Genomic DNA, 14950 nt, shown 5'->3' with positions numbered 1-14950 from the left:
GGAGTGCGGATTCCGCGGGAGTCCGCCGGAGGAGACCGAAAGAGGCTGCTGAGGAGGGGGAGAAGGGAGAGGAAGGAGAACGAGGAGAATATGGATAATGTGGAAAGAAGATAACGAAGGAGGAATATAAGGAGGTGGATAGATGAAAAAAATTAATAAAAGGCGGATTCCGCGGGAGTCCGCCGGAGGAGAAGAAAGAGCCTGCTGAGGAAGAAGAGATGGGAGAGAAGGGAGAGAAAGGAGAACGAGGAGAATGAGGATAATGTGGAAAGAAGATAACGAAGGAGGAATAAAAGGATGCGAATGGATGAAGAAAATGAATGAAAGGTTTTTGGTGTTGGTGGTAAGCACTAGATTATTAGTTTCAAATTAATGATTTCCAACTAAAACAAAATTGTAATATTTCTTAAATTGAGAGAGAGAGAGAGAGAGAGAGAGAGAGAGAGCCAAAACAACGGTGACAAAACAAGCCCAAATAAACAAGAAACAGTTTAAAATAAAAAGATTTAAACCAAACAAACAATTGATAATATCGAACGAAACAAGACACAGTAAAAAAGAAACAAAATAAATAAAAAAGCAAAATTAGAGAGAGAGAGAGAGAGAGAGAGAGAGAGAGAGAGAGAGACCTTCCATAAATTATTCAGAGCCATTCCTTTCGCCGGTCTGCCTTTCTGCCCGAGATCCGTCAATCCAGGACATTTCCTGTTTACTGGGTAACTTACGATACCCGTCATGGACAGACAGGGACTAATAACTTGCAATATTGATTAAATCATTACGGCTGGTAATTCCATTTTTCCGCAGGACGGGAATCATTACCAGTAATGGTGTTTGTGTGTTTGTGTGTGTGTGTGTGTGTGCTGGTAGGGTATGGAGTGGTGGGAACCGGTGTATGGGAATGGGGGGTGTAAACTGGAATATAAAATTCGGGCCAAAGACCGAGCGCTGGGACCTATGAAAGAGGTCATTCAGCGCAGAAAGGAATATTGAGAGAATTAAAGAGGTTTTGAAAGGTGTAATAAGAGGAAAATCTCCAGGTTACACTATGAAACAATTCTTAGAAGAGAATGAAGGAAAGTAAGATGGAAGAGAGACAATATGAATTGGAGGAATAGTACAAAGAATGAAAAGGGACGCTGCAAAGAACCTTAAGTAATGCCTACAGTGCACCACGTGATGTACACTGACAGCGCTAGCCGCCCACGGGGATCTGTAGTTATGATTTTATTGTAGATTAAAATCTAATCATAGGGTGCATATACTACATCGCTTAAATCAATTTCTTTCAGTTAATATGATTCCTCAGTTTAAAAATTTTTGCCCAAACCAAATCTTCAGTTAAAAGCAATCACGATGAAGAAGAAGAAGAAGAAGAAGAAGAAGAAGAAGAAGAAGAAGAAGAAGAAGAAGACTCAGTTAGAACCTATCAGTAGTTAACGAGCCATCTGGCCACTCGTACAAAACATATATATATTCTCTCTCTCTCTCTCTCTCTCTCTCTCTCTCTCTCTCTCTCTCTCTCTCTCTCTCTTTTTTTATCCAATACAATCAAGCACCAAATCCTCCGTTAACAGCGAAAGGTAGCGAAAGTTGATCCGGATTTGCCCCCCTTGCAAACGAGAGGCTTAAAGGACGGAAGATTGCAATATCCTCCGTAACAATGTCGTGACAGTGTTGGCATTGCTACACGAGCTGGGATGAGAGAGAGAGAGAGAGAGAGAGAGAGAGAGAGAGAGAGAGAGAGGGAGATTCAAATACGTCGTAAGTGTTGTTAAATTCAGTACGACGAATGTTATACAGGAAAATATAATGAGAGAGAGATTCAAATACGTCGAGAGTGTTGTTAAATTCAATTGCGAGAGATGTTAGAGAGAAAATATAACAGTTAGATTTAACGAAAAATATGCTTTGACTAAGAAACAAAGCCCCAGATGAGAGAGAGACGTTTAAATTTCTCTCTCTCTCTCTCTCTCTCTCTCTCTCTCTCTCTCTCGTTATATTTTCCTGTATAATATTCGTTGTACTGAATTTGACAACACTTACCACATATTTGGATCTCTCTCTCTCTCTCTCTCTCTCTCTCTCTCTCTCTTACTCTCTCGTTATCTTTTCCTGTATGTTATTCGTTTTACTGAATTTCCTGAAAATTATCAACACTGTCTCTACATCACACACACACACACATCATATATATATGTAAGTATGTATGTATGTATATATATATATACATGACCTTTGGAAAAGCAATGAAAATAAAACCGATTATCAAAATCATCATAAACATTTCACGAGCACTAAAGCAAACAGTATTTTGTACAACAACGTGTCCCTCTAATTACGCATACGATTCTGTTAAACCAAAATCAAAATCATGGTTAAGTTAATGAAAGCTGATAAAAGAAAATGTTTACAATACTTAAAAAAAAAGAATTTGAAAGAAAACTCAACACCCGCTGAACGAAATTCTCATCGAAGCGTGACAAAATTTTTTCTAAGAGGCATTTCAACGACAATAAAAGTTATATTAAATAAGATTCTCTCTCGAAATTTGATAAGATAATATGTGCCAAATGGTACTTAGCAAATTTCACGAAATAAAAAAAAAAATTACTTATTAAGAGGAATCAGTAAGTACAGCTGTTCACTTGTCACAAAAACACAGGATATTATGTTATTGTTGGAGAGAGAGAGAGAGAGAGAGAGAGAGAGAGAGAGAGAGAGAGAGAGAGAGAGAATATTCTGCCATAAGAACGATCTCTGATTTTCATGAATAAGAGAGAAACCTTCGTCGCGATACGATAATAGATGCTTGTAGCGAATGAATGGGGTGAATAAATGAATGAACTTGTAAGAAATTGTTGTTATCTGTCTGATTTCTATTAACTTAACTCTCTCTCTCTCTCTCTCTCTCTCTCTCTCTCTCTCTCTCTCTCTCTCTCTTTCTCTCGGTTGGTCTATATATATCTCTGTCTGTCTATCTGATTCCCATAACTCCAACCCCCCCTTCTCTCTCTCTCTCTTTCGCTGTCTTCATCTTTCTATATGTCTGTCTGTCTGTCTGTCTGTCTGCCTGATTCCCATAAATCCCTTTCCCCCTTCTCTCTCTTTCTCTCTCTCTCTCTCTCTCTCTCTCTCTCTCTCTCTCTCTCTCTCCAATACCAAGCATTCCTCGGTTCTTTTCCCTCCCAACTTCCTATCTATCTCTGTAACTATCTCGTCCTCCGAATTCCTGCAGTAATTGAACGAGACGTATTAAAACCCCCAACATATTTCTCTCCCGGCATTCCCCGGAGAATTCCTGGAATGAATTGGTCAGCGGCTGGAAGCTGACGGACCGGTCCCAGTCTGTCCATCTCGCGAGTCAATTGTCCATCCGGGCTTCTGGGGGCGACCGGCAGAAGGACACAGGGTAACTGGAGGTCTTTGATCCAGCCGAATGGAGATCGAACGGGACTCCCCTGACCCAGGTAGGATGTGGGTGAGGATTGCATGGGACTCCCTGATCCAGGTAGGGTGTGGGTGAGGGTGGCACGGGACTCCCTGATCCAGGTAGGATGTGGGTGAGGATGGCACAGGACTCCTTAATCCAGGTAGGATGTAGGTGAGGATTGCATGAGGCTCCCTGATCCAGGTAGGATGTAGGTGATGATATCACAGGACTCCCTGATCCAGGCAGGATGTCGGTGAGGATTGCATGAGGCTCCCTGATCCAGGTAGAATGTGGGTGAGGATTGCATGGGACTCCCTGATCCAGGTATAATGTGGGTGAGGATCGCATGGGACTCCCTGATCCACGTAGGATGTGGGTGAAGATCGCACGTGACTCCCTGATCCGGGTAGAATGTGGGTGAGGATTGCACAAGACTCCATGATCCAGGAAAGTTGTGGGTGAGGATTGCATGGGATTCCCTAATCCAGGTAGGATTTGGGTGAGGACTGCATGAGACTCCCTGATCCAGGTAGAATGTGGGTGAGGATTGCACACGCCTCGCCTCCCTGATCCTGGTAGGATGTGGGTGAGGATCGCATGGGATCCCGATCCAGGTAGGGGATAGGGGTGGAAGGATCAGGATGGGATTCTAATCCTACACTGGAATGGAGGTATAGAGAGGGACTAGGGGAATTAAGTAACGGGTTAGATGAATGGAAGATGTTGGCTTAGGTGCCTTCGTTCCAGTGAAGGATTAGGACTACAGAGGAGGATTTGACGAGGTCATTGAGAGAGAGAGAGAGAGAGAGAGAGAGAGAGAGAGAGAGAGAGAGAGAGAGAGAAGTTTAATGAAGAATATTAAAAACAAAAACTAATTAAACCAATCCTTTCTCCTATATAGCAAACTTCGACATTACCTACATTACTGTGTTAAAAGAGCACGAGATGTAAATATATACAACACCAACTTTACTCGTACATCTATCCATCTTAACTGGTTATTCAGTATTATGCTTGACCTTTTCTCTTTGTATAATACGGCCCTGTTTGAGTAAGTTTGCACTCTCTCTCTCTCTCTCTCTCTCTCTCTCTCTCTCTCTCTCTCTCTCTCTCTCTCTCTCTCGCAATACCATGGACGTGAACTCGCCACTGCATGATAAATAAAAACATCGTGTTTTTGGGGGGGGGAAAGGATTAGGTCCCGAGTCATGTAAAAAAATTTGTAAAATTTGGCACAAATGTTTTTGAACTCTAAATTATGCTGAAGAGATACCCAGTCCTTATAAAGAGGGAAAAATAAAACTTTTATACAATTTACATTTGTTAAGCTTACGGCTCCGTGCCTGTAAAGAAGACAAACATAGATAACATCACCTTCTTGCTAGATAATAATAATAATAATAATAATAATAATAATAATAATAATAATAATAATAATATTTATTTATTTATTTGTTAACTTATGTTTTTCTAATAACTGATCTCCTCTTTCTGTATTTCTCATTATCTTTTATTACGTCTTTCGAATGAACACCACATTCTTTGGAAGCTTGAATTTCAAGTCAGTGGACCCTGTGAGCTTGCCAGAAATGAATAGGGTTCATCTTCTGATAATAATAATAATAATAATAATAATAATAATAATAATAATAATAATAATAATCTTTGGCAACACCACCTCGACCTACAACTCGTTATCGTGGTCTCATCAATTAAATAGTTCTCGTACAAAACAAACGAATTCCTTTCACTGATTTGAAGGTCTCTCGTTACAAGCGATCTACGATCCAGAAACAAAAATGCTTTGGGCTTGACGGCCTGGAAAAGACGAATGGGAACCAGTCCAGAATTCCAGTTCGCATGGGCAAAGAAAATGCCACTAATGAGCACAGGTAAAACAAGGTGAAATGACAAGCGTAGTTTAAAGATGGCGGATGATCGCACAAAGGCAACACTCTCGATTAGCTTCAAGTGACAACATTTTATTATTGATCTCTGGAAGTTTTATTCGTAAACTAGGCTCTCTCTCTCTCTCTCTCTCTCTCTCTCTCTCTCTCTCTCTCTCTCTCTCTCTCTCTCTCCATACACTAGTACCAAACAGTGTTCCTACTCAAGCTGGGTCTTCCCATTCGAGTTAAAATTGAAACGATACATAAAAAATAGAGGTTAACAAAAGCTGGACCATAAAATTTGTAATGAACGGGTCTGAACATCGTAAAATTCAACACTCCCCCTCCCAGACCGCCCTCCCCCACCCCCATCTATCTATTCATCTAACTCACTCGTAATCGGAAGTATTGATTATGTTCCTTCCTTCGTAAATAGTAATAATAAAAAACTTGCGATATATATTTTACTGGCAAAGTATATAACTTTTTAAAAAGATATAAAATAATAATAATAATAATAATAATAATAATAATAATAATAATAATAATAATAATAATAATAATAAACCATTAAAAGGAAACTTGACTGCAATACTCAACTACTTTAGAATCACCATCATAGTTGTACAAAAATATATCGATACAGAATTGATGAAAGAAACTTTCATATTGGAACCGAAGGAATGATACAAATGGATGCTCAGTTGTGATTAGAGAACCGTTAGTTACATAAGAAAGATTCATAATCCGATTGGATACATAGGGAGACAATTAATTCTATTTTTTTTATGTGAAGAAAATTACCAGTTGGGGATATTCCAGTGACAAATATTTTATTGTCTGTCAACCTAACTTTTTCTTAGTTTCTACTTTATATTTTTCAACGTTCTCTCTCTCTCTCTACGTTCTCTTTAGTTCACGCTCTCTCTCTCTCTATACGTTCTCTTTTGTTCGCTCGCTCGCTCTCTCTCTCTCTCTCTCTCTCTCTCTCTCTCTCTCTCTCTCTCCCCTATACGTTCTCCTTTGTTCGCTCTCTCTCCTCTCTCTCTCTCTCTCTCTCTATAAGTTCTCTTTTGTTCACTCTCTCTCTATCTCTCTCTCTCTCTCTATACGTTCTCTTTTGTTCCCGCTCGCTCTCTCTCTCTCTCTCTCTCTCTCTCTCTCTCTCTCTCTCTCTCTCTCCCCCTATACGTTCTCCTTTGTTCGCTCTCTCTCTCTCTCTCTCTCTCTCTCTATAAGTTCTCTTTTGTTCACTCTCTCTCTATCTCTCTCTCTCTCTATACGTTCTCTTTTGTTCGCGCGCGCTCTCTCTCTCTCTCTCTCTCACTCTACGTTCTCTTTGGTTCGCTCTCTCTCTCTCTCTCTCTCTCTCTCTCTCTCTCTCTCTTTGCATTCTCTTTAGTTCTCTTTCTCTCTCTCTCTCTCTCTCTCTATGTTCTCTTTGTTAGCGCTCTCTCTCTCTCTCTCTCTCTCTCTCTCTCTCTCTCTCTCTCTGTATGTTCTCTTTAGTTCGCTCCTCCCTCTCCCTCTCTCTCTCTCTCTCTCTCTCTCTCTCTCTCTCTCTCTCTCACACACACCATACTTGCTATTCACGAAAGGACAGAAATAAAAAACGCATTAACTCACAGTTACGGGGTTAGGCGCGACGCCAGCTATAAAGTTCTAATAAACAACAATGGTACGACGGAACCCATATATGTCTCGTATCAGTCCTGTATGACATCCATTTCACGTATGGTTTGGATGGAGCCCCATGTGAACATTCCCCGCTCCCCCTCGTATAAATACGCACTAATGCGCGTATGCTCTCGCGGAAGTCGGTGTATGAATGCTGGCGTTTTTTCGTGTTTTTATTATTATTATTATTATTATTATTATTATTATTATTATTATTATTATTATTTAGAAGTTGAACCCTATTCATATGGAACAAGCCCACCACAGGGGCCACTGACTTGAAATTCAAGGTTCCAACGTATGTGGAGTTCATTTAAATTGGTTTCAATAATGACCAGTATTAAATGATTGAACTGAATATGGAATTTAGGCCAAAGGCCAAGCACTGGGACCTTTGAGGCCATTCAGCGCTGAAACGGAAATTGACAGTAAAAGGTCTGCATGGTGGAACAGGAGGAAAACCTCCCAGTTGCACTATGAATCAATTGTTAGGAAAGAGAATATGAAAGGAGGTACAGTAAAAGGAACGAAAAGGGATGCAGCTAGGGGCCGAAGGCACGCCGCAAAGAACCTTAAGTAATGCCTACAGTGCACCGCATGAGGTGCACTGACAGCACTACCCTCCTACGGGCCAGGTTATGAATGAGACACAATCGCTTGAACATGATGTGAAGAATAACTTATAAAATTTCAGGATGAACATATTATTATTATTATTATTATTATTATTATTATTATTATTATTATTATTATTATTATTATTATTATTATTTACGTACATTGTAAACAACCATAATTCCGTTTTTTAAGTCCTCTGTACTTGTCACTAATGTATGGAGTTACGTTCGATAATCAAAGAAACCGTCATTTCAACAAACGGACACAAACACACGTGTGCCTGCGTCGGCCGGCGTGCCATAATGAATTGGGAGGACACGGGGGCATTTACGGGGCATTTTACGACCTCCTGCAACACTGCTTTAATGACCTAAGGTGCAATGAGCGACACTTTTATGGGCACTTCCCGTACAAAAGAACATGCGCTCGTAGATGCTCATCTCGAATATCCGGCCCATTTCTCTCTCTCTCTCTCTCTCTCTCTCTCTCTCTCTCTCTCTCTCTCTCTCTCTCTCTCTCACACACACACACACACACATACGGACAAGTTTCATTCAACAAACTTCCCCTTTAAGTTTTGTCTAACAAACGTTCTTTCCATTCCATCTCTCTCTCTCTCTCTCTCTCTCTCTCTCTCTCTCTCACAAGTTTGATTGAACAGTCTTCCTCTTTTTAGTTTTGTCTAGCAAACTTTCTCTCCATTCCTTATCTCTCTCTCTCTCTCTCTCTCTCTCTCTCTCGTACACACACACAAGTTTGATTCAACAGTCTTCCTCTTTATGTTTTGTCTAACAAACTTTCTCTCTCTCTCTCTCTCTCTCTCTCTCTCACACACACACGCACACACATAAATAAACACACGAACACACACATGCATACGAACAAGTTTCACTTAACAAAATTCCTATGAGTTTCATCCACCAAGTATTTGGATTCTCTCTCTCTCTCTCTCTCTCTCTCTCTCTCTCTCTCTCTCTCTCTCTCTCTAACTCTAATAATACATATAAAAATACATACAAGACTCCCTGGGATCTAAGCTTCACTCAGCAAGTACTCTCTCTCTCTCTCTCTCTCATAATACACATACAAATACATACGAGCCCATCTGAGATCTAAGCTTCACTCAACAAGTACTCTCTCTCTCTCTCTTTCCGACGTGCCATTGGATTACCGCCCTACGCAGGTCGTAACGCCTCGTTTACGACGAGTGTTACGATCGCGCGTCACGTGATATCGGCCCCGATAAGAAGGGCAATAACTCCGCATTCATTTGTTACTGCGTAATGAGGGCGGCTGCGTTTGTTTACGAGCGAATTCCTGCGCCGCCATTTTCGACCGCCCGATCGGGAGTGTCGTCGATTACCATTCGGGTCATCAGATGTGTCAGTCGGTTCGTCTATACTGTTATTTTGGTTTTTGGTTTTTGGTTTCGTGATTGGCGGTTTGCATGATGAGGAAAAGAGAATTCTTGGCTTGACAGGAAATTTCAGGCTTGCAATATTTTAAGTATCTGAAAATATCAGACGATATATCCAAACTATCTGAAAATTTCAGGCTCAAGGTATTTTAAATGTCTGAAGATTTGTCTTAAAATATTTCAAATGTCTAAAAATTGAATCAGACTGGAAATTTCCAAACTATCTTAAATTTTCAGGCTTAAAATATTTTGAATATTGATATCTGAAAATTTCCCGACTTAAATATCTGCAATATATGAAAAATTTCTGGCTTAAAGTATTTTAAAAATCTGAAAATTTTCCGACTTAAAATATCTACAATATCCGAAAATTTACCATTTAAAATCTGAAAATTTACGATTTAAATGTCTAAAACATCTGAAAATCTCCATCTTCATATATTTAAACCATCTGAAAACTTCAGGCTTAAAGTATTTTAAATATCTGAAAATATCGGACGATATATCCAAATTATCTGAAAATTTCATGCTTAAAGTATTTTAAATATCTGAAAATATCGGACGACATATCCAAACTATCTGAAAATTTCAGGCTTAAGGTATTTCAAATATCTGAAAATAACGCTTACAATATCTAGACAAAAATTTCTTACTAAAATACCTAAAATAACAAAAATTTTCGCTTAAAATATCTAAAATAAAAAAATTCTAACCTACAATGCCTAAAATATCTTAAAATTTTCTACTCAAAATATCTAAAAAAAAAACCAGAATTGGAATATTTAAAAAAAATGCCAATTAAATATATCCAAAAAAATTCCATTTAAAACACTTATAATATAAAAAAAAAAAACTTGCCAACTTGCAACATGTGAAATCTTCCCAAGGGAACCCAGCCCAGTCAAGACTTGAATAAAATCAAAGCGTCTCCGGAAACGTCTGAATAAAACGGCAAACATTGGACGATGGGATTGCGTTCCCCCTCTTCGGCCACTCCCTCGCGACAGATGATGATGAGGTTTAAAATCCCGGTAGTGATAAAACTGTCTAATGGCCTATAACACCGTTGTAATCGAGTTAACAGCCTATAAAAGCAAATTCGAGAACGTTGTTCACTAAATGGAAAGATCCACCGGTTCATTTGACCAAGCCATATGGAATGGCATGGAATATATAAAATTTAGGCCCAAGGCCAAGCGCTGGGGCCTATGATGAGGTCAGCGCTGAAATGGAAATTGAGAGTAAAAATAAGGTTTGAAAGGTGTAACAAGAGGAAAACCTTTTGCAAGCTGCATTATGAAACAACCATGGAGAAGGTTGAAGAAAGTCAGATGAAAGAGAGAGAATATGAAATGAGGTACAATAAAAGGAATAAAAGGGGTTGCAGCTAGAGGCCTTAGGGAAGCTGCAAAGAACCTTAAGTAATGCCTACAGAACAACGCGTGAGGTGCACTAACGGCATTAACCCCGTACGGGGTTCGAGCAACATGGAGCATTCTCCTGTTTCAGTCCTAGTCTTGTCTTTTCCAAAAGAGATCTTAAGTTGTTAGCCCTAAATTCAATCAACCTGTGCTAGTCTTCCACTGTCTGACTATTAACCAGCCAACACAAACACTCGTGTTGTTGGTTTATATAAATCATTATTAGGTTAAATGAATTCTTTCTACAGGCGTGTTAAAATGTTGTTGGTCTATATAAATCATTATTAGGTTAAATGAATTCTTTCTACAGGCGCGTTAAAATTAAATCAGTAGAGGTTTGGTTGTGCATTAAGTTCATTCTTATATAGGATAACTTTATCATATACACCGGAAATGTATTTACTTCCCTCCATGTTGTCAGAAAATATTCGATTCTGTTCATCCCACATGATTTCTGTGCGTGAGTTTGTCATTTTCATTCGTCCTAATAATTCTGTGTTATCACATGACTTGAAAGATAATGATGAGAAAATTTGTTAATATATATATATATATATATATATATATATATATATATATATACATTAACAAAGATTTACATCTCACTGGTACAACTTTTACGCAGCAGACCTACGTTGAGCCTATCTCATCTTTTTCTTAAAATACGGAGAACCCGCATTTAGGCTACACTACTGTATGGTCTTAAGTAACCTTTTTTCACTTTGCAATCCGGAAATTTAGAACTTTTTGGGAACATATGTTTAAAAAATTTAAAAACCAATTATCGGCATAGGCTAGGCCTAACTTGGAATCGCCCTGGCCTATAGCCTAAGTCTACAGGACATACAGGAACTGGCAAGTACCACAGACAACGGTTTAGGACGAACATAAACCTAAATCATTCATGTTTCATTCATCTGATGTTTGCGCCCACTCGAAATACCCACAGGTTTTTCATAAAATGGCAGAAAATGGTGACTGCTTGCAAGTAGGCTAACTTAGATCCATCGGTAATAAATATGCACTCTTATATGTTCACTTACCTTCACGAACTTCTTAGTATTGGAGGGGTCCTGCTCATAGCTTGCAACCTTGAAACATAAAAGAAAATTATTATTATTATTACTATTCATAAAAATCTCATAATGTGAGTGACTAAACTGGTAAAGAAATCGACAATGGTGTAGACGTAAATATATATTAAAATGTATATACAAAACTAGAGCTTTCGATAATCTGCTCAATTCTTCTCAATCTGAGATTGAGAACGAGAATCAAGCAGGTTCTCGAAAGCTCTCGTTTTGTATATATATTTTTAATATATATTTACACTTACACCACAGTGGATTTCTTCACCATTATTATTATTATTATTATTATTGTTATCATCATCCTACCAAGTCAGAATCACATAAATAAAACTGGCAGCCAGAGAAAGTGTAAAATAAAACTGGCAGCCAGAGAAAGTGTGGTAGGCTCCAACACTACTTAGCAATAATTCTGCTTCTGTGACCAGCCCCAATACCGGGTGTTATTAACTTTCAGAGTGTGTGTAAACAACACTACACCGTATATAAGTCTAAAAAGGGGCAAATAACAGAACACGGAAACGTCAAGTAAATATCAAAAAACCATTTTGCGGAAATCATAATAACGGCGGCGTCGTCGGTCTAATGTTGACAATGCTCTCCTCAGTGGCGTCTCTGTTTAACGAAATTGCTTTACGAACCACAAAATTGATTTCGCTTTCCTCATTATCAGCTTTTCTCCTCACATTTATTCCTCCCCACATCCCCCGCCTTTTCTTTTCTCCCTGGCTTGGAAAGCCGAGAAAGAGAGAGAGAGAGAGAGAGAGAGAGAGAGAGAGAGAGAGAGAGAGAGAGAGAGAGAGAGAGAGAGAGAGAGAGAGAGAGAGAGAGAGAGTATTTGGAAGGTTTTAATCTTTAGTTCGTGGGTTTCGTGCGAGGATTCTTATCATGATATGCGATTTGTGCTGTTGTTTATCTATAAACAACAAGTCATTTATATATATAATATATATATATATTTATATATATAAATTTATGTTACAGTTTATAGGCCTATATATATATATATATATATATATATATATATATATATATATATATATATATATATATATATAGGCTATAAAGTGTAACATCAACTTCAGATGGTATAATAAAACAGTCTACTTTTGAACGTCAGTCATTAATCAAACTAAATGACAGGCAAATCAGTAGTAAACACCGGCCCACCCCTCTCTCTCTCTCTCGCTCTCATTTACAAGATATTTTTTTCAACAACCAAATAAAAGGCTCTTCGGGTCTAAAAGGGGGTGGGGGGACTGATTTTCCCTTTATACCATTCCATTCCTCCCTTCTAGTCTCCATTTTTGCAGACGTAAGCATTAAGTCTTATATTTTGTAACAGGAAATTACCAAGCGACGTATAATAATGTAGAATTGTAATGACGCCACATCCATACCAGGTATATTTTCATTGCTTTATATGTTCTTATTAATCTTATTCTCAGTCAAAAGACCATAAAAACTGAAGGGAGGAAAGTTTTTCAAAACCCGAACCACTAATTCAAAATGTCTTCGAAGGTAAGAACTAGGCCTATAGTCTATTTCATTCCATCTGTCCACTTACTAGCGTAGGATTTAGGTAGCTGTGGCATATGCGTAGCTACCTCGTGACAAGCAGAAATAAATGCTTCCAACAAGCTGGAAGAAGAAGAAGAAGAAGAAGAAGAAGAAGAAGAAGAAGAAGAAGAAGAAGAAGAAGAAGAAGAAGAAGAAGATATAGGCCTAAAGACCTGGTTTCTGAAATCGTAGTCTTACTGTGATAAAGATGCAAACTTTCTTCAGTAATTCATCCGAATGCTCTCATATACAAACAACCCTCACAAGTTCTAATACAATCATAAACATGCCGATTTATATCGATAATACAACAATATAAGCACACGAAAAACGAGCTTGTATCAAAAATATAGTCTACACAGACCAAACACAAACGAACGATGGGTTTTCAATAATTTCGTTTGATATTATTGGTGAACAAAACGACATCTGCCTATGAGGGCGCATAAAAGTTTTTTTTAATAATTTCCTGCATGTAAATTATACACGAGTAGGGTAATATTCGAAATAGCATAGAACATTGTTGTCTATGAAGCTGTCTGGGGTAGGTGAAAGGAACAGCCACTGTAACACAGGCGGGAAGAGTTCATTAATGTATAGCAATGGTATAGCGGATTTCTCTTCAGAATACTGTGCATATTTACATACTTTTTCTTGAGCATAACAATCATTATAATAGCTCATTGACTGGGCAATTTAAGTGGTACTTTGTCAAATAACTTATTGAACAAACGTTTGACGTCTCACTGAGTTCCCGTCGTACTTTCTGCGTTGATGACATACTTCAAAAGAGGTTAACTTAGACTTATTATTTTTAAGGCATTGGAACGATACCTAGATAGCATGAATAACTAAAGGTAGCAAATAAGAAAGTAATTTTTACTGATATGAAATGAAACGTGTGTAACAGAAGGCCAGTAAAATCAAATATCCTGCGAATCAACAGTATAAGCTTGCTAATGCTCTACCGGTAAGTCAACATCATTAAAAGTTTTTCCAGTTCACTGACGTGAGTATAACTTTAGTATCATACTGAAGTTATTTTTATATACATGCAATGAAATTTCACCTAGAATAAAGTTCGAATGATAGGGAAATCTCGTGATCTGAACAGTTTGTGGGCATCGTAGCCCGACTAGTTTTGAGAACGAACATAGGCCTAAAGTTATTCAGAGCAATTAAAATAATGGTGTTGATAACATTAATATTCTGTCAGGTAGCTGTATTATGTCCCATTCATACGGAAAAAGTTCGTACTTTGCCTGAAATTCAGAGAAAGATACATACCTTATTGGAACCTCATTTAAGAGTCAATGTTTCTCTTATTGTTTATTTAAATACCAATTCTAAATAAAAATAAATCGTAAGGAGTTATTATACTACCTTTAATAATCTAGAATAAATAATGTTTGGGGTTTTTGATATTGTTTAATTTTGATTCAAGAATTTAACAAAAAAATTCACTAGCTACCTGAAGTACCAGTAGTATCTGTTACGCAACCTGTTATAAGCTGTATAGCACCTATGTAATATTTTTGGAAACTGCCAGAAATCAAATTTAGTTACAGTTATCAAGAAAATTCATCGCGAGGGTAAGTCCGTTTTTTTTTTTTAAGACAACGCTTTCTTCGAAAATAAGTAGAAAGTTAGAATTTTTCACTAGAGAACGCAGTCTTCCATATGCCCAATGCCAGTGGATATGCACTGCTTTTAAATAACCACCCCTCTCTCTCTCTCTCTCTCTCTCTCTCTCTCTCTCTCTCTCTCTCTCTCTCTCTCTCTCTCTATATATATATATATATATATATATATATATATATATATATATATATATATATATATGTGTG

This window comes from Macrobrachium rosenbergii, chromosome 8 (assembly GCF_040412425.1).
Source record: "Macrobrachium rosenbergii isolate ZJJX-2024 chromosome 8, ASM4041242v1, whole genome shotgun sequence".
Lineage (NCBI taxonomy): Eukaryota > Metazoa > Arthropoda > Malacostraca > Decapoda > Palaemonidae > Macrobrachium > Macrobrachium rosenbergii.
Note: the sequence above shows the minus strand (reverse complement) of the source record.